Below are 21,225 nucleotides of genomic sequence, written 5' to 3'. Positions count from 1 at the left end.
CTTGAGGGAATCATATGACCCCCTGGGACAGGGGTGCGGCGGGGGGAGGGGTTTTCAGGGATATTTTTGGTAACCCAGCCTATAACCAACCTCTGGGACCTGAACTTGTAATCATTCAAGGCTTCTCAGGTTTCACTTCCACCCAGAAAAGGGAGCACAATGCGACTAAAGTTGCAGTTTGTCACGTGGGCCGGCCTAGCAGAACCTACACACCCATTGTCTATAGCTGGGCAGGGCATTTTGGAAATAATAACTATAATCCCCTACAAAAAATCCTCATGCTTAGGGAGATAGAAGCAGTTCTGGACCACCTGTCCTAGCTGCTATTCCCAGAGGAATTCTCCTTTAGTCCAAAGAGAAAAGGAGGAGGTGACACTTGTGACTGTGTCAAGCCAGTGACCTCCTCCCTGTGAACAGCCGCCAGAGGACACCTGGTACATCAGGGTTTCTGAGGCTGTAGATGATTGGATTCAGCATAGGGTTAATGAAGTGTTAAAAGTTCCAACAGCTTTATCCTTATCTGAAAGCTTGGCTGAACCTAGTCACACATAGTTAAAGACACCTGAACCATAGAATACGGCAACCACAGTGAGATGCATACCGCATGTGGAGAAGACTTTCTTCCTGCCCTCCACTGAGCGGATTTGTAGAACTGCAGCTGCCACGAGGGCATAGGAGCCGACGATGAGAGCCATGGGGGTACCTGCTATTATGAAACCAACAGCAAAGAGCAGCAGCTCATTGAGTTGGATGCTGGAGCAGGAGAGCTGGAAGAGCTGTGGGAAGTCACAGTAGAGGTGATTGATCACATTGGGGCCACAGAAGTTAGGCGTGGGTATGGCTACAGTGTGGGTCAGTGTATTGGTGAAGGCACAGGCCCAGGACACAACCACTAATATCTTCTGGACTATCTGGCTCATTTGGGTGCTGTAGGTGTGGGGCCAGCAGATGGCCAGGAATCAGTCATAAGCCATGGCTGTCAACAGGAAGCAGTCCACCCCAACCAGGAGATAGAAGAATAAGAGCTGTGTGAGGGAAGCTCCATAGGGAACTCTACATTTGTGGAACAAGAGATGACCCAACATTGAGGGAATAGTGGCAGGAATGCACTCAATGTCCAGCACTGATAGGTTCCCCAGGAAGAAGTGCATGAGGGTGTGGAGTTTGGGCTCCACCAAGATGGCTGCCATGATGCTGAGGTTGCCCCCAACCATGACTACATAGGCAAAGAGGAAGAGTACAAAGACAACTGGCCACAGCTCTGGTGTCTCCACCAAGCCCAGCAGGATGAACTTAGTAATGGCTGTTCCACTGGCCCCAGATTTTGGCTACGTTAGTTCCTGAAAGGAAACCTCCAAGGAGATAAAGAATCATTCTTCTTGATATATTTATTCAAAAAGAATAAATGGATTTCCTTCTACATGCTGAGCCCTCTGCTAAGTTTCCCCTCCCCAAGTAAGGACTTTCCCACTCCTCAGGCCATGTAACACTGTTAAGTTTCTCACTAGGTTTACCTCAATAGCTTTACTTCACTCGGGTGCCTCGACAAGTGACATCACCACTATGCATCTTTCTCTCCTAGCTCACAGAATCTATTTCTAGGGATTATGAATGACAAGACCCTTGGGAAAATCAAGTAAGTACAAAATCTACTTCTGGTTTGGACATGGCAGAGTAAATTTGGAACTTTGTCTGCTCAAAACTCATCCCTTCCCAAGACAAGCAGAACAAGAATAAAAATACAGATTTATCTTCAAAGAATCCAGTAAATATCCAAAACTCTAATCCACAAACTAGATGAGAGGGCCTCAAGAATAGGGGAGATCTAATGGGAGAGTAGCAGCAAGAGAAAATCCATGACTCTAGAAAAATCTAGACAAGTACAATTCTCCAAAGGAAAAGGGCACTTGCTAAGGAATAAAATCAAAAGCCCTTTATCGCAAGAATGAGAGTAGGGTGCATAGCATGGGGTCATTACCTTCTGTGATCCTGAGTTGGTTTCGAGAAGCAGGGAAGAACTAAATGGAGAATCTCACAGAAAACTGTATTTGCAGGCTATAGGCAAGGCATGAAGCTGGAGGTGAGAGATAAAGAAATAACCCAGTACAGTTCTGCAGTTATCTATCTACTTTGACTACCGACAAGGAAAAGCTAAAATAACTCACCCCTAATCTTGAATCATAAGGTATGTTCCTCATAGCCCGGAACACGATCTTAGCCCCTTCAATACAAGTCTCCTGAAAATAGCTAATTTAGAAAAAACTCACTTCATCCAAGGATTCAAAAACAAACAAGCACAAGATCTATACAAGGATTTCATAAACAAAAGGAAGGCAAGAAACAAGAAAAACAAATAGATAAAATTCACTCCACCTAAGAAGGTTGCCATGGAACAGGGGCAAATTGTTATCAAATATTTTCAACGTTAGCTTAAAAAGCTTAAGGAAGCATTTTCCTCTATAAAATAAGATGACAAAGTAAAAATATAAGAGCTGAGGTAAAAGATGGCAAGAGGAAAATAAAATACGAGCTAGAAGAAGATAGGAACAAATGTTAAAGAAATGTAAAGTTATGACAAAAAGAAAAACAAAATTAGAAACAGCAGAGTGGAAAAAATTCAGACACAGACAGGAACAGTATTTACAAAGATAAACCGAAATGGAAAAAGAGGGACAATGATAGGTGTAGGGACAGAAAAAAGGAGATCCAACGTATAAACAATTGGAGTTGTCAAAAAAGGAGACAAAAATATTGGGAAAGAACAATTATATGAAGGTGAATTTCAATTAAAATTTTTTTTCCGTAAAGAAGAGTATTTGAATCTACAGATTGAAAGAGCCCACCTTGCCCCAGGAAAAATTCATACAGAGTTCCAGCACTATTACATACCACTGTAGTATGACTGGAAATCCATGATTTAAAAAAAAAGAATAGGTAGCCAGGCCAAAAAATATCATGTCAATTTTAAAGGAAAGATATTAAGCTGGCCTCCCCCTTCTTTAAAGCAGCCTTCAGAACTGGAATATGATGGAAAAGCGCCTGCAATGCCTGCAAAAAAAGAAAAAGTGATCCAAAAATGCTGTCACCATCTGGACCATCATTCAAGTATAAGGTTAATTTTGCAATGCAAGAATTCAAGGAATATTGCTAATATTAGCCACTCTTGAAAAAAGCAGATTTCACAGTTTTTTTTAACAGGATTTTTTTAAAAAAAAGACTTCAGCCAATAAAGACAAAAATGGGAAAACCACAGGATATCAACAGGTGGTTAGTTAGAAATGTGTTTAATTGTAGGACCAAAACTAAAACATTTTTGGAAATTATAGGCATAGAATAAAATGTAAATGTTTTTAAAATCTGAAAAGGTAAAATGGTTATAATTAACAGAAAGAGAGAGAGGAGATGGGAGGAAGTATAGATGTGCTGATTTCCTCATACTCCACAGCTAAGGGTTAAAAAATATCATTCAACGGAGGATTTTTAGGGCAGTGAAACTACTCTGTATGATACCATAATGATGGATACTTGTTATTATACATTTGTCCAAACCCGTAGCATGTACAACACCAAGAATGAACCCTAATGTAAACTATGGACTTTGGATACTAAGGATGTGTCAACATAGCTTTACCGGTTGTAACAAATGCACCCCTCTGATCAGGAATGTTGATAATGAGAGATGCTATGTATGTGTGGGGCAGGGGTATGTGGGAAATCTCTGTACCTTCTGCACAATTTTACTGTGAACAGAAAACTTCTCCAAAGTCTATTTGAAAACAAACCATCGGGGATGTTCAGCAAAAAAACAAAAACCCAGGGCTCCCTGATGATTTTCCTGAAGTACTAAATTAATCACCCCTTATCTCCAGACTTATTGTGTAAAAATACATTTTCCATTTATTGATTTTTTAAAATATCATTTAAACCTAATAAATTATTCATCATAGGTATAAGTACACAATGCAGTATAGAGGAAAAGATTAAGGTAATATAATCAAATAAATCACACGGTATAGGAGAAAGAGAAAAGAGGGAAGAAATGGAAATATACTAATTTCATCATTGCTTATGCTAGGAAGTCAATAGACAATATTTAAAAACAGAGTTTTAGAACTATAAATTATAGCTATAAATGGAACCCTAGAACAAGCCTTCCAAATTGTCGGAGTAAACACACATATAAAACAAAGTAAAGCAAACATAGACCTTACAGTGAAAGAATTGTTTAAAACAATAAAAGCAAAAAACACAACATGAAGTAATAGAACAGAATTAGGTTCAGACATTCTTATAGTAATAAAAATGAATGAGCTAAACTCATGTAGTAAAAGCAGAGAATTTCAGATTGGGTCTAAAAATCCAGGTCTGTGCTGATCCCAAAATGTAGCCAAAGCAAAGTTAATCAGAAAGTTTGAAAGAGAAAAGATTCCTGGCAAATGTCAACAAAATAAAGCAGGGATCATGATCCTAATATCAGATCACATTGAACTAAAAAAGAGCATTAAATAAGTGAGAATAAAAAGAGCACTTTGTAATTATAAAGGTGCAAGAAACCATAATAATTAACAAAATGATGCTCCAAATACCTGCATTGGTACATAAGGTGAAAAGTGCAGGATTTCAAGGAGAAATAGCCAGAAACAGGATAGTAGTGAATTTTAGTGACTTTCAGTCCATAATAGAGTTAACCTGACAGAATAAAGTAATGTTATGAAAGACATCCAAATAATTATTCATCAGGTAGAACTAATTGATACGTACACCTTTCCCAAGTGCCCATGAAGTATTCAACACCCCAAAAGAGCATATATAAACCAGAAATTCAGCAAATTCCAAAAGAATAAATAAAACAGGCAATAATATTTAATCACAAACTAACTTAAAGAGAATAGATTTTTTGGAAAAAATCCAAATATTTAAAAAAAAATCCTTAAGAAACAGTTTGACCAAAGAGGGGATCAAAACTAAAACTAAAGAATCTCTAGGGGAGGGGAAAAAGGAGATAATGAAATCCACACACATTAGAACACACAGATTATCACCCAATCAGTGTTCAGAAGAAAATTCATAGTCTTAAATTAATACATTAAAACAAAAAAGAAAGAAAATTGATTAAATGATCAAATCAAGATTAAAAAAAGAACTATAAGAAAACTAGTAATGATAAAAGCAAACCTTGATTAGAAAAGAGAAAACAGAACTAATAAACAAGCTCAAAGAGATCTCTTTTGGGTGTGGGGAGGGGGAACTGAAATTCACAGATTTAAAATTAGCACAGTCAAGAAAAAGGAAGAAAACACAACAATATAAAATAATGACTTATAAGGGAGAAATAATCACGGTTACACTAAAAGATAAAAAGCTATTGAAAAAGACTTTTTCCTACTATATATGCAAAAATTTTTTTGAAAAATTGGACAAAATGGGTAAGATTTGATGAAAGTACAATTTATGAAAACTCATTCCAGAAAATATGAAAAGTTGAATCAGGTTAACTACTATGGAAAAAATAGAGAAAGTTGTTCAAAACCTAAAGCTACTCCATTCCATTACCCCCACCACCAGCATCCACCACCTGCCAAGAAAATAGAGAAATTGTGTCAAACCTTTAAGCAATAGATTTCTCCAGCATTACTTAAACTGTCCCAGAATATTGAGGGAGGAGGAAAGATTCTCAAATTAAGTTTATGGAGAGACCATTGATACCCCAAATCACAAAGTGTACCAAAAAAAGAAAGAAAAATATAAGCTATCTCATTTATTGATATTCATGCAGAATTCCTAATGAAATATTGGGACACAGCAACCAGAAAAATAAAACAAAAAAATTTCATCACCAGTTGAGTTATTCCAAGAATGCAAATATGGCTTAAAATTATTAAAAATGTTGGTATATTAAACTATATTATTAGATTCAGAGAGAAAAACATTATTCTCTATAAATCTGAAAAGCCATTTTATAATATTTTATCTTTTATTTTCTTTTTTTAAATTTCTTTGTTTTTATTTTTTTATTGTGGTAACATTGGTTTATAACATTATATAAATTTCAGGTGTACATCATTATACTTCTAGTTCTGCATAGATTACGTCATGTTCACCACCCAAAGACTAATTACAATCCATCACCACACACATGTGCCTAATCATCCCTTTTGCCCTCCTCCCTTCCCCCTTCCCCTCTGGTAACTACCAACCCAATCTCATACACTACTGTTGGGAGTGCAAACAGGTGCAGCCACTATGGAAAACAGTATGGCGATTCCTCAAAAAATTAAGAATATAACTACCATATGATCCAGCTATTCCACTGCTGGGTATTTAAAGAACGTGAAAACACTCATACGTAAAGATATATGCACCTCTGTGTTCATTGCAGCATTATTCACAATAGCCCAGACTTGGAAGCACCCTAAGTGCCCATCAAGGGACGAATGGATAAAGAAGATGTGGTATATATACACAATGAAATACTACTCAGCCAGAAGAAACAATGAAATTCAGCCATTTCTGACAACATGGATGGATATTGAGGGTATTATGCTAAGCAAAATAAGTCAGAGGGCGAAGGTCAAATACCGTATGATCTCACTCATAAGTAGAAGATAAAAGCAGCAACAGACAAACACATAGAGACAGAGATTATAATTTTATCCATTATTGATTTTAAATATTGCTTTAAAATAGCAATAATGGAGATTTACTTAACAGGAATCATAGAGCTACTTCAATTCTTTATGGGAAATACAAGAAGCATTCCCATTAACTACAAGAAAGTAAGCCTAATTACCTGTGATTTTATACACTTCAGGAAGTAATGGCCAAGACAATTATACAAAAAAGAAATTGGTGTATAAAAATTGGAAAGAAAGAGATAAGTCATAATTATTTGTAGATAATAGATTATATATCTGGAAAATGAAGAATCAGATGAGAAATACTATTATAAATGATAAAAGAGTTCAGCAAGATGGCTGGATTAAAAATTAATGTACGGATGTCAGTAGCTTACATGAACAAATACAAATTTTTAAAACAATATTAGATGATATACTGGAAAGAAAATGCCATGATTACAAGAATAATAAATAACAATAACAAAGATGATATACTTCCCAGGGATTCAATTCAAAAAGGACTGTAAAATAACTTCATAAAGAAAACATTAAAATAAGCTGAAAAATGCAAAACAAGAATTGAACAAATGGAAAAATATGTCATGTTCTTGGACTGGAAGATTCAGTATCATTAAGATATCATTTATCCCTAAATAATCAATAAATTATGGCAATTCCCAACCAAAAAAATTGCCAATAGGATATAATTTTAAAGACAAGCTGGATCTAAAGTTCACGAGAAAAGCTAGTAAGAAGAGCATGTAGGAAAATTATGGTCACTAGTGAGGATGAACTGAGTGTCCCAGTTTTCAAACACTTTATAAAACCACAGCAATGTGAACACTTGATACTAGCTCAAGAACAGCAGGACAGAACAATGGAAGGAAATGCAAATTCCCCACATGAACAAAACAAAGTATAAAAATCATATGACACTCTCAATACATGCATAAAAAACATTAGACAAAATGCAACATCCTTTCCTGGAAAAAAAAAAAAACTTTGAACAGATTAAGTATAGATGGAATGTATCTCAACATAATAAAGGCTATCTACGACAAGCCCACAGCTGACACCAAACTCAACAGTGAAAAGCTGAAAGCTTTTCCTCTAAGATCAGGAACAAGACAAGGATGCCCCCTCTCACCACTTTTATTCAACATAGTACTGGCAGTCCTAGCCAGGCTTCTGCATTATGCTGTGACCACTCCTGTTCATAAATTCCATTAGGTCCTTCAGGCACTAGGGGTGGTCTTAGGGATATGGTCAGGCTGCCCAGTAAGGACTGGGTTCTGGGTGGGGAAGGCAATGCAGTTTATACAGAAACAGATATATAATAATGTACACCTGAAATTACAGAATGTTATAAACCAATATGACCTCAATAAAATAATAATAATAAAAATGAGGATGGCCGCATAGAAAAGTGTAGGGAGCATATTACCTGCATAAGCCCATCCCTCATCCGGAGCAGCTTGGCACCAAAAGGGATCTCCTTGAAGGGATTTTATTCCACGGGAAAAGGAGAGAAAGAGAACCCCAACAAACCTCATCACTTCTGTGGATGTTCGTTGACTTTGCTGCCTAGGACCCCCACAGTCTTCAGAAATGCTGAACTCAGCTGATGGAGCTTCCCAAGTCCCTGCCCCTGGGTCTTTTCCCTGAGGCTGGAGCTGTCACTGCAGTGAGACCTGCCTCCAGGGGCCCCAGTACTACTGTGCCCACTGTCTGAGAAAGACACAGCACCTTCTCATCTACAGGACGAGAGCTGCTGCTGCTCTGCACCCCACCCCCGGGTCCCAAGTCAGCTTTGACCCACCATCACCAAGCCAAGCTGCACTACTCTGTGACTGCATCCTGGGTCCTAAGTAGGACCTTTGACCTGTCATCACCAGGGAGTGCTGCCAGTACCCAGTGCCCCAGCCCTGGGTCCTGAGTCAGGAATTTGACACTCCATTACAGTGGCCATGCTGCTGCTGCTCTGTGCCCACCCTCTGGGTTCTAAGTCTTGCCATAGTCCCACCATAACCAGACTGCACAGCTACAGCTATCTGCCCTTTGGCCTGGGCCCTGAGTCAGGACTTTGACTTGCCATCTCCAGGGGTGCTGCTCCTACACCCTGTCATCATTGAGTCCAACGCAATGCTACAATTCCTTTCCTGTCAGAGCCCGAGTCACTGTGGTGAGCCTCAGAAGCCCGACCCCAGCTCCACAGGAGATCTGCACATGCCTGTCCCTCAGACACCAGCCCCACCACCACAGCAAGTGCACCTGATCCCAGGAGCCCAGCTCCACTGCCATCTGAGGGCTGTACATCAGACCAGTGCATCAGACCTGGGATCCATTCAGCTAGAGCTTTTCCCCTTGGGAAACGAGAGGAAGAGGCGAATGCCAGCAACCTTCACACTGAGGACCCCCAATAGATATAGCCACCACTGCCACCTGCAGGGCCTCCACTGCTTCGGCCACCAAAGACCCCTGAAACCTTTGCCAGTGTTGACCTCAGCCAAGGGAGCTGCATCTAACTCAAAAGTATCTGCACAGCAAAGGAAGCAACCAATAAATTGAAAAAGCAGCCCATGGGATGGCAGAAAATATTTGCAAAGCATACATCCAATAAGGGGTTAATATGCAAAATACATAAAGAGCTCATACAACACAATAGAAAAAGCAAATAATCCACTTTAAAAAATGGGCAAAGACTTGAATGGACATTTTTCCAAAGAAGACATCCAAATGGCCAACAGGTCATGAAAAGATGCCCAACATCACTAATCAGGGAAATGCAAATCAAAACCACGGTGAAATATCACCTCCACTTGTTTGGATTATTTTCAAAAGATAAGAAATAGCAAGTGTTGGTGAAGATATGGAGAAAAGAAAACATCTGTTCACTGTTGGTGAGAATGCAAATTGGTGTTGCCACTATGGAGAACAGTATGGAGGTTCCTCAAAAAAGTAAAAATAGAAATACCAGAAACAGGAGTGACGTCAGCATCCTGGCAGAGTGAGCTTCCCCCATTGAAGTCTCCCCTTCTAAGATACAACAAAAAGGACGTTCATATTCCAACAGAAGCTATTCACACAACACGAGGGATGTCTGAGGCACCCAGGCAGCCATACACCCAAGGACTGAGGTGCTGGAATCCCCAGAGTAAGTGGAAGGAGGTAAGAGGTGCTCCCTTCCTTCCCTAAGGACTGCCACCCAGAGACTGAGACCATGCGGCTCTCAGAGGAGGGGGAGGGGTGGCTCACCCCTTTCACCTTTCACCACGTGAAAACCGTGCTCTCCAAGATCCCTCACAGCCCAAGGGGATGCCCCTACAGAGGGAGCAGAACTGTTGTGAAGGTAGTTTCAACAACCTAGCCCCTCAGGAGAGCAGAGAGTGACAGCGAGGCAAGAAACCTCTGAGATCGGGGAGGCAAAAGTAAGCGCCCCTCCCCAACCTGGCCCCCAGACTGGCACTTCAGCAAGGCCCCGTCCCCAGAGGCAGTGGCCCCCAGGCACCAGGGCCCCACAGCAGGGGCAGTGTGACCATGTGCCACCCCCACAGGCAGCAGCCCCCAGATGCCCGGACCTGACCAGCAGCAGGATGAGCCTGAGCCCCCGCACCAAAGGCAGCAGCAGCTCAGGCCCCACCACGCCACAGCCCCAGCTGCTCCAGCTGGACCAAGCCATGCTTCCCTGGCTCCACCGTGCCACGGCCCCAGCTCCTTTGGCTGGACTGCCCACTCCCTGGCTCCAGCTGCTTCAGCTTGCCCTGTGCGCAGGCTCCAGCTGACTTGGTGCCAGCAACTTCAGCCCACTGCACTCCAGTTCTAGCTTCTTTGGCCCAGTACACTCCAGTTCCAGCTTCATGGCCCAGCGGCACTCCAGCTCCTACTTCTTTAGCTCAGCGGCACTTCAGCTGCAGCTGCTTCAACCCACCCACACCTGAGCCCCAGCTGTTTTGGCCAGCTGTGCTCCAGTCTCAGCTGTTCCCATGCTCCAGCTCCAGCTGTTCCCACACTTGCCCCCCCCCCAGCAGCCTCCACTCAGACATGCCTGAGATCAGCCAGGGGCTGACGAGAGTGCCCGCGGATTGAGGCGGGCCAGAATACACAGCACTTGACCCCCACCCAGTGGCAGCAAGAGGAAACTGCGACCATATATTTTCACTATTAGGAAAAGTAAGCCAACACCGACAGGCACCATGCAAAAATGTATTAAATCTCCAGACCAAAAGGAGAATGACAAGCAACCAGAAATCAACCCGGAAAGCACAGAAATGTATAACCTTAATGACAGAGAATTCAAAATAGCCATTATAAAAAATCTTAATGAAATACAAGAAAACACAGACAGACAATTCAATGAAATCAGGAGTTTCTTCACAAAAGAGATTGAAACTACAAAAAAAAACCCAATCAGAAATCTTAGATATGAAAAACACAATAGAGGAAATAAAGACAAATCTGGGAGCCTTAATCATGAGAGCTGACAATATGGAGGAAATAATTAGCAATATTGAGGACAGCAATGCAGAAATGCTCCAGATGGAGTAGGAAAGAGACCTAAGACTAAAAAGAAATGAAGAAACTCTCCAAGAAATATCCGACTCAATTAGGAAATCCAGCAAAAGGATTATAGGTATTCCAGAGGGAGAAGCGAGGGAAAAAGGAACAGAGAACTTGTTCAAAGAAATAATATCTGAGAACTTCCCAAACCTGCGGAAGGAGCTGGAAATACCAGTGAGTGAAATAAATAGATCCCCTAAATATATCAACATGAAAAGACCCTCTCCAAGGCATATAGTAGTAAAGCTGGCAAAAGTCAATGACAAAGAAAAAATATTAACGGCAGCTAGACAAAAAAAATAAATAAATACAAAAGATTTCCTATCAGGATCTCAGCCAATTTCTTGACAGAAACTTTATAGGCTAGGAGGGAGTGGAACGACATATTCAAAATTCTGAAAGACAAAAACTTTCAGCCAAGAATACTCTATCCAGCAAAAATATCCTTCAGATATGATGGAGAAATAATAACTATCCCAGGTATACAAAAGCTAAGGGAGTTCATTGCCACAAGACACCCACTACAAGAAGTGCTCAAGAAGGCCCTCATCCCTGAGAAAAAAAAAAACAGAAAGGGGATTCAAAGTTTTGAACAAGGATGAAAATAGGTAGACAAAACCAGAAAAATTGCAGTCCTCTATCAAAATACATTAGCAAACACTTAATTATAAAACCAAAGATCAAGGGAAGGTAAGCACCAAGCATAAATATAAACTAATAATGTTAAACACGAACTCAAAACACAAGAAGGAATAAGATGTGACAACAATAACTTACAAGGGGAAGAGGAAAGGGATTGAATCAACTTAGTCTAAGGGAATAAGAGGCCATCAAAAAATGGACTATCACATCCATGAGATTTTTTATACAAACCTCATGGTAAGCACTAACCAAATATTCAGAACAGAGTCACACACAATAAAGAAAGAGAAAACTAAGAGGACTCCCATACAGAACTACCAAACTAAATTGGTAGTCCGAAACACATGGAATGAGAAACAAAAGAAATGCAAAAGAACGGGAAAAAGAGTGATAAAATAACAACAAGCCCCTATATATCAATAATTACCCTAAATGTAAATGGACTGAACTCTCCAATCAAAAGACATAGAGTGGTGAGATGGATTAAAAGACAAGACCCAACAATATACTGCCTCCAGGAAACATATCTCAGCTCTAAAGACAAACACAGGCTCAGAGTGAAAGGATGGAAGACAATATTCCAAGCTAATGGCAAACAAAAGAAAGTGGGTGTTGCCATGCTTATATCAGACAAAGTTGACTTCAAGATAAAACAGGTAATGAAAGACAAAGAGGGGCAATATATGATGATAAAAGGGACACTCCACCAAGAAGACATATCACTTTTAGATATATACGCACCCAATAGAGGAGCACCAAGGTACATAAAGCAACTGTTAACAAACCTAAAAGGAGATATTAACAACAATACAATAATAGTAGGGGATCTTAACACCCAACTCTCATCAATGAACAGATCATCCAGACAGAATATAAATAAGGAAATAATTGACCTAAATGAAAAACTAGGTGAGATGGACTTAATAGACATATACAGAGCACTCCATCCAAACACAGCAGATTACACACTCTTCTCAAGCGTGCATGAAACTTTCTCAAGAATAGACCATATGTTGGGAAACAAGGCACGCTTATATAAATTTAAGAAGATTGAAATCATAACAAGCATCTTTTCAGACCATAAGGCCATGAAGTTAGAAATCAACTACAAGGAAAAAACTGGGAAAGTGACAAAGTGGTGGAGAGTCAACAACATGCTACTAAACAAACAATGGATCATTGATGAGATTAAAGGAGAAATCAAACCATATCTGGAGACAAATGAAAATGAAAATACACTGTACCGACTCATATGGGATGCAGCAAAAGCCGTCTTGAGAGGGAAACTCATAGCAATACAGGCCCACATTAACAAACAAGAAAAAGCCCAAATAAGCAACCTCAAACTACACCTAAGAGATTTAGAAAAAGAAGAACAAACAAAGCCTAAAGTCAGAAGAAGGAGGAAAATAATAAAAATAAGAGCAGAAATAAATGAAATTGAAAGTAAAAAAACAGTAGAAATGATCAATGAAACAAAGAGCTGGTTCTTTGAAAAGATAAACAAAATTGACAAACCCTTAGCCAGACTCACCAAGATAAAAAGAGAGAAGGCTCAGATAAATAAAATTAGAAATGAAAAAGGAGAAATTACTACAGATACCACAGAAGTACAAAAGATTATAAGAGAATACTATGAAAAACTATATGCCAAGAAATTGGACAATCTAGAAGAAATGGATAAATTCCTAGACTCATACAACCTCCCAAAACTGAATCAAGAAGAAATAGAGAACCTGAATAGACCAATCACAAGTAAAGAGATTGAAACAGTAATCAAAAACCTCCCAAAAAATAGAAGTCCAGGACCAGATGGCTTCTCTGGAGAATTTCACCAAACATTCAAAGAAGACTTAATACCTATCCTTCTCAAACTATTCCAAAAAATAGAGGAAGATGAAACACTTCCCAACACATTCTACGAGGCCAACATCACCCTGATACCAAAGCCAGACAAAGACAATACTAAGAAGGAAAACTACAGACCAATATCCCTGATGAACATAGATGCAAAAATCCTCAACAAAATATTGGCAAACCGAATACAGCAATATATTAAAAAGATCATACACCATGATCAAGTGAGATTTATACCAGGGACAGAGGGATGGTTCAACATCCGCCAATCAATCAATGTGATACACCACATTAACAAAAACAGGAATAAAAACCATATGATCATCTCAATAGATGCAGAGAAGACTTTTGACAAGATCCAACATCCATTTATGATGAAAACTCTCAACCAAATGGGTATAGAAGGAAAGTACCTTAACATAATAAAGGCCATATATGACAAATCCACAGCCAACATCATACTCAATGGGGAAAAACTGAAAGCCATCTCTCTGAAAACAGGGACAAGACAAGTGTGCCCACTCTTGCCACTCTTATTCAACACAGTACTGGAGGTTCCAGCCAGAGCAATTAGGCAAGAAAAAGGAATAAAATGAATCCAAATAGACAATGAAGAAGTGAAACTCTCGCTGTTTGCAGATGACATGATCTTATATATGGAAAACCCTAAAGAATCCATTGGAAAACTATTAGAAATAATCAACAACTACAGCCAAGTGGCAGGGTAAAAAATCAACTTACAGAAATCAGTTGCATTTCTATATACCAACAACGAACTAACAGAAAGAGAATTCAAGAAGACAATCTCATTTACAATTGCAACAAAAAGAATAAAATATCCAGGAGTAAATTTAACCAAGGAAGTGAAAGACTTATACAATGAAAACTATAAGACATTATTGAGCGAAATCAATGATGACATAAAGAAATGGAAAAATATTCCATGCACTTGGATTGGAAGAATAAACATAGTTTAAACGTCCATACTACCTAAAGCAATCTACAGATTCTATGCAATCCCAATCAGAATCCCAAGGACATTCTTCACAGAAATAGAACAAGAATACTAACATTCATATGGGGGCAACAAAAGACCCTGTATAACTAAAGCAATCCTGAAAAAGAAGAACAAGGCTGGGGGCATCACAATCCCTGACTTCAAAACATACTACAAAGCGACAGTAATTAAAACAGCACGGTATTGGTACAAAAACAGACACACATATCAATGGAACAGAACTGAAAGTCCAGAAATAAAACCACATATCCACGGGCAGCTAATCTTTGACAAAGGAGCTAAGGACATACAGTGGAGAAAGAAAAGTCTCTTCAATAAATGGTGCTGGGAAAACTGGACAGCCATTTGCAAAAGAATGAAAGTAGACCATCTTCTTTTGCCATACACAAAAATTAACTCAAAATGGATCAAAGACCTGAAGGTGAGACCTGAAACTATAAAATTCCTAGAGGAAAATATAGGTAGTATACCACTCACCATCAGCCATAAAGGGATCTTTCTGAATTCCATGTCTACTCAGACAAGGGAAACAAAAGAAAAAATAAACAAGTAGGAATTCATCAGATTAAAGAGCTTCTACAAGGCAAATGAAACCAGGATCAAAATGAATAGGGAACCCATGAGCTGGGAAAAAAGTTTGCAAACCATATATCTGACAAGGGATTAATCTCCATAATATATAAAGTTATTCACACAACTGAATAACAAAAAACAAACAACCCAATCAGTAAATGGGCAGAGGAAATGAACAGACACTTCTCCAAAGAAGATATACAGATGGCCAATAGGCACATGAAAAGATGCTCAACATCACTAATCATCAGGGAAATGCAAATCAAAACTACACTAAGATACCATCTTACACCCGTTGGAATGGCTATAATCACCAAGACAAAAAGCAACAAATGCTGGAGAGGCTGTGGAGAAATGGGAACCCTAATCCGCTGCTGGTGGGCATACAAACTGGTGCAGCCTCTATGGAAAACAATAAGGAGATTCATCAAAAAATTAAAAATAGAAATACCTTATGATCCAGCTATCCCATTACTGGGTATCTACCCAATGAACCTGAAATCAACAATCCAAAGTGGCTTATGCTCCCCTATGTTCATCGCAGCATTATTCACTATAGCCAAAACATGGAAGCTACCCAAGTGTCCCTCAACTGATGATTAGATAAAGAAGATGTGGTATATATACACCATGGAATACTACTCAGCCATAAAAAAAAGACAAAATTGTCCCATTTTCAACAACATGGGTGGACCTGGAAGGTATTATGTTAAGTGAAATAAGCCAGAAAGAGAAAGACAAACAGTGCATGATTTCCCTCATATGTAGAAGATAAACCAACACACAGACAGATAGAACTGTTTGGTGGTTACCAGGAGCTAGGGGGGTGGGGGGTGGGCACAAGGGGTGGAGGGATGCACTTATATGGTGACTGATAAACAATAATGTACAACAAAAATTTCACAATAAAAAAATAGAAATACCATATGATCCAGCATTTCCACTTCTGGGTAGACATCTGAAGGAAATGAGATCACTATGTTGAAGAGATATCTGTACTCCCATGTTCACTGCAGCCTTATTCACAATAGTCAAGATATGGAAACAACCTAAGTGTCCTTAAACAAATTATTGGATGAAAAGAATGTGGCATAAATATATCTATAAATATACAAAGGAATATTATTCATCCCTAAAAAAGAAAGAACTCCTACCATGTAACAAAATGGATAGAATTTGATGGCCTTATGCTAAGTGAAATAAGCCAGACAGAGAAAGACAAATTCTGCATGGTAAAACTTATGTGTGGAATCTTAAAAAAAAGAAAAAATCCAATTTCATAGAAACAGAGAGTAGAATGGTGGTTTAAAGGGACTGAGAGGAGTGAGTATTGGGGAAATGTAGGTCAAAGGGTACAAACTTTCATTTATAAGATAATTAAGTTATGAGGATCTAATGTACAGCCTGATGACTAAAGTTAATCATATGGTATTGTATGCTTGAAATTTGCTGCGAGTAGATATTAAGGTTTCTTACCACACACAGAAAAAGGGTTAAGTATACGAGGTGATGGATGTTTTAATTATCTTGATCTTAACAATCATTCCGTAATGTATGCCAAGTCATCATATTGTACACTTAGATATATAAAATTATATTTGTTGATTATTCCTCAATAAACTTGGGAATGAAATAATTCTCCTTGAGGAAATACTAGTGGATTATATTAGTCAGCTCAGGCATCCATTACAAAATACCATAGTCTGGGTGGTTTAAACAACAGAAATTAATTTTCTTACAGTTCTGGGGGCTAAAAGTCCAAGATAAGGATGCCAGCATAGTCAGTATCTGGAAAGAGCTCTCTTTCTGGCTTTCAGAGGGCCACCTTCCCACTGTGTCCTCACATGGCAGGGAGAGAGAAATGTTACCAAGCAATGGCTGGGCGCCTGATGTACATAGAAGCCAGTACTATGGCACCAGCTTTTGAGAGAAGAAAGAGCTTTACTGCAAGGTCAACCAGCAATGAGACAGGAGAGACAGGAGGCAGGCCTCAAATCTGTCTCCCCGAGCTGAAGCAAGATAGACTTGAAGCAGTTGGGAGTGGGTGTGGTTATGCAAAATACTAAGTTTGCAGAATCGGATTGGATGGTGGGAGTGTAAGCGTCTTTTAAGTCCAGTGTGCTACAAATCAAGGGACTTCTCACTTCTCATTAGGTTCCCCATGCCAGTTTCAATTCACATTGAGTTCGTTAGTTAGGAAACTTTTGCTTCTGGTGCTACTCGAAGTCTTCTGAGGACAAGTTTCCATCTTCTGCACATGCTCTGCAATTCCAACTTCTGCGCATGCTCTCTGTGCTAGGCTCCAGTGGGAACAATAACAGCATATGAACAGTTGCCAAGCAGCAACCTGGTGGCGTTTCTGTGCACTTTATGCTGCCCCGCGATGCTCCCGTGCTCTTCTCTGAAAAAAATAGCTTACAAAACATTTTAGAAAGGTAGGTGGAACAATGGATACCCACCCAGTTTCAGTCCCCCTTTCTTTGTCCATTCCTTCGTTCTTGAGAAATTAGGCGTGACAGCCACTCTAGCTACTTCCTGCTGGTTCAGGGTCCAGATCTGGGTTTTTGACAGAAATTGTTTTGCACGGAATTGCAAATATTCAGGGGTTCGAGTCTAGGCCTTTATGTTGAATGGTCATCGTATGCTTTGGGGGTGTGGGTTTAAGGATACGAGACACGCAGCAAATACAGAGCTTGACAAGAAGGAATACAAATCCTAGCAAACACCAAACAAAGATACCCAGTTTAGGCAATGCCTCAAATACAGACCTTATTCCCAATGGGATCCTGAGAAGATATTCACTAAGAGATTGCATCCAGATACTTGTGATGACACTAGTTGGAGCCAGGTTGTGTGTTGTTTAACTTTTTCTGTATGAGTTCCAACATCTGAGGAGGTGTTAATATAGACACAAGAGGAGTTAGCTCTAGTGCAAATAACTCCTTGTTCACCTAGTATGTCATCTAGAGCAATTCCGTTATCTAACATTATTTTTGTTTGTTTGTTTTTGCTGAGAAAGAGTCACCCTAAGCTAACATTTCTTGCCAATCTTCCTCTTTTTTTTTCACTTGAGGAAGATTAGCCCTGAGATAGCATCTGTACCGATCTTCCTCTACTTTATACGTGAGTTGCCACCACAGCGTGGCTGACAAGTTGATGAGTGGTGTAGGTCCATGCCCAGGATCCAAATCCGTGAGCTTGGGCTACCAAAGCAGAGCACACTGAACTTAACCACTAGGCCATGGGGCCGGCCCTTATCTAATAATATTTTAATCAAGGAATCTAATGCCTTATGTTGAGTGGTGAAGGCTTGGGCCATTTCACTGGCTATCATTCATAAGGTAAGAGAAAGATTCCTAATGATATGTTCATTATTGGACATGAACATGAGTTGGGTGGCAACTTCCCACCAAGGTAATAGGGTTCATCCAAAGAAATATCCGGCAGAATCTCCCTGAAACACAAGCAAATATCTGTCTGATACTCCCCGGATTGAATCCCCATCTAATATAGATCTTTCAGTTTTAGTAAAAGGTTTTAAAGAACTAGTCCAATGCTGGGCTTCACTTGAATTATGAATAGAGAAAGGAGTGGTTAAATATCCTAGTGCACAAGTACCTCATTTGTGTCAGCTATCAAGGCATGTATAGGCCCAGGGCTGCTGGTTGGACCTGCAGACAAAGATATACCCTGAGGGGGCACGTAGGATGCCAGACATGTTGTTAAAATTTAGGCTTTCCTTTTTGGGGATCTCATCTAGAACATGGTCAAACCAGGGGTCAGTGCAGGGCAGCATCCAGGAGGAATAGTTTAATCTACACATTGGTAGAGAGTTGAATGGTCCTTGAAGGAACTCTCGATCTTTTTTGTTAAAATCTTGGGACAATTGGGTGGACCTATAGTTCAAAGATGTTCTTGTGCACCTTTCCCAGACTAGGATGAAGGAAACAAGAAGCGAATAGTAAATGTCATGAAGTAAACAGGTAAGTCTAGTCTGTCCATCAGCAAATGTCTGGTTCTTGTGGTTGTAGGTCCTTTTGTCCTTACAGTCCCCTCTGGAAATCATTATAGGCTGCTTTGTGCGGGGTGTTATGAAGAAACAGGGGACAAGAGATCCTCTGTTGATCAACCTGGCCCTATAGGTTACTTCTAAAGGTTTTTTGTCATAAGTCACAGTGAAATTGGGTATGCTGGAGAAATTGATTACTGGCATTACCATAGGGTCACCATGATCATGTACTGAGGAGGGCTTTGGGTGGGAAATCCAACAGTCAGTCAAGTTTCTTGTTTATGAAAGACTCTGTGAAATTCTTTTTTAGGAATTTTCTTCCCAAGCCTGAGAGGCTGGGGCTAACAAATAAACATAGCAAAGAAAAATAGAAAACATTTTATAGTCTGGACTAGAATCAACAGAGAAAATGGTTTAGTCCTTCTGCGAGGAAGCAATTGACTTGTAGGAAGAAGGTCAGGACAATTATAGCGAGAAGAAGAAAGAGGACAATATACCAAAGGAGTCAGGCATTGAGGTATTAATGAGAGGGGTTTCGTCAGTCAGGGAATGAGTCATTATGGAATTCTATCTAAAGGAAGCCAGAATTTGTGAATAATATGTTCTGGGGTTAAATTAAGGAGGTAGGAATGATGAGTTAGGTAGTGCAGACTAGTGTGTATAAGAAGAAGATAAAATTAAGTTGCATCAATCAGGCCTGGTCCGGTGCCTCGGGTAAGCTGTGTCCTTTAGCTGTCGTCTGCTTCTGGCCTCTCAACCTAATCAGGCAGAGTCTGGTTTTAGAGACAGGAACAGCTTCTTATTTATCTGGAGATACAAGAGTCTCCTCAGTTTTACCATTTGTTTTGTCTTTTTTCCTGAAAAGTAACCTAAGATCAGTTAAAGGTTCACAAGAATACTCTCGGGTGGAAAAGTTGGCCTTAGGCTTTGATAGCAACCTAGTGTTTGGATGATTCAGTCGTTCTGTTTCCTGTTGTCTCTGAAGGGGGTGACCTGTTTGGGAATCATGAAGGCGACAAGGATAATCCTGACTATAAATGGATATTGCTTTTACTTGTGAGTAGTGTATCCCAGGTTTAGCTCCTTTTAGCTTAACTGAGGAAGGTGTAACCAGAAGGACTTCATAGAGTCCATTCCATTTAGATTGTAGTTGGTGCTCAGGGTGTTGATTTTTCAAGTCTTGAGGAGGACCAATCCCCCAGGCTTGTGCAGTGCAGGGGAACATCTGTGGGAAACATTAATTGGCTAGAAGCATATTTATATATAGCAGATAAAGTAGCACCTAGAGACTATCCACATTTTATAGCATCTAATTCTTGTACAACGTGATCATTTTCAAGACTGCAATAATACTTAGTCTTAAGGAAGGGTCTCTATATAACACTTCATAAAGGCTCAATTGGAGCTTGCTTGTAGGGGCTACTGTTACTCTAAGCAGGGCACCGGTAAGACCTTATCCCAAGTTAGCTTGGTTTCCTGACATATTTTGGCAATTGTTTTCTTTAGGGTATATTTCATCTTTTCAGTCCTTCATGTAGACTGAGATCTCCATGAAGCATGCAACTTCCATTGTATTCCAAAGGCCTCAGATACCTCTTGTGTTACCTTGGCTATGAAAGCTCCTCCGTTGTCACCTTGCATTGAAAGAGGCAACACAAAGCGAGGGATAATTTCTTTCAGTAAGGCTTTTGTGGCCTCGGAAGCCTTTTCCATCCTGCATAGAAAAGCTCAACCCATCCTGCGAAGGTATCAACAGATACCAGCCAATGCCTATAATTTCCCATGGCCTTGGCATGATGGTAAAGCCTATTTGTCAATTGTCTCCTAGTTCTATCCCTCTGGTTTCAATCCTTTTATAATATGAGGTGGCCAGTTTGGGGTTTGTTTCTGGAGCAAATCAGGCAATTTTGTACTACCTTTTAGAGGGTCCTTTGCATTTGTGGACCAACAAT

The 21,225-nt window shown here is 39.8% G+C and overlaps 1 pseudogene; it reads right to left on the bottom strand.

Annotated features, from left to right (window-relative positions):
* Nucleotides 1–387: 387 nt before the first annotated feature.
* On the bottom strand, nucleotides 388–20,986 carry LOC131416791 (olfactory receptor 3A1-like; annotated as a pseudogene).
* Nucleotides 20,987–21,225: the final 239 nt, after the last annotated feature.

Source organism: Diceros bicornis, chromosome 18, assembly GCF_020826845.1.
Source record: "Diceros bicornis minor isolate mBicDic1 chromosome 18, mDicBic1.mat.cur, whole genome shotgun sequence".
Classification (NCBI taxonomy): domain Eukaryota; kingdom Metazoa; phylum Chordata; class Mammalia; order Perissodactyla; family Rhinocerotidae; genus Diceros; species Diceros bicornis.
This window is presented reverse-complemented; position numbering and strand designations above follow the sequence as displayed.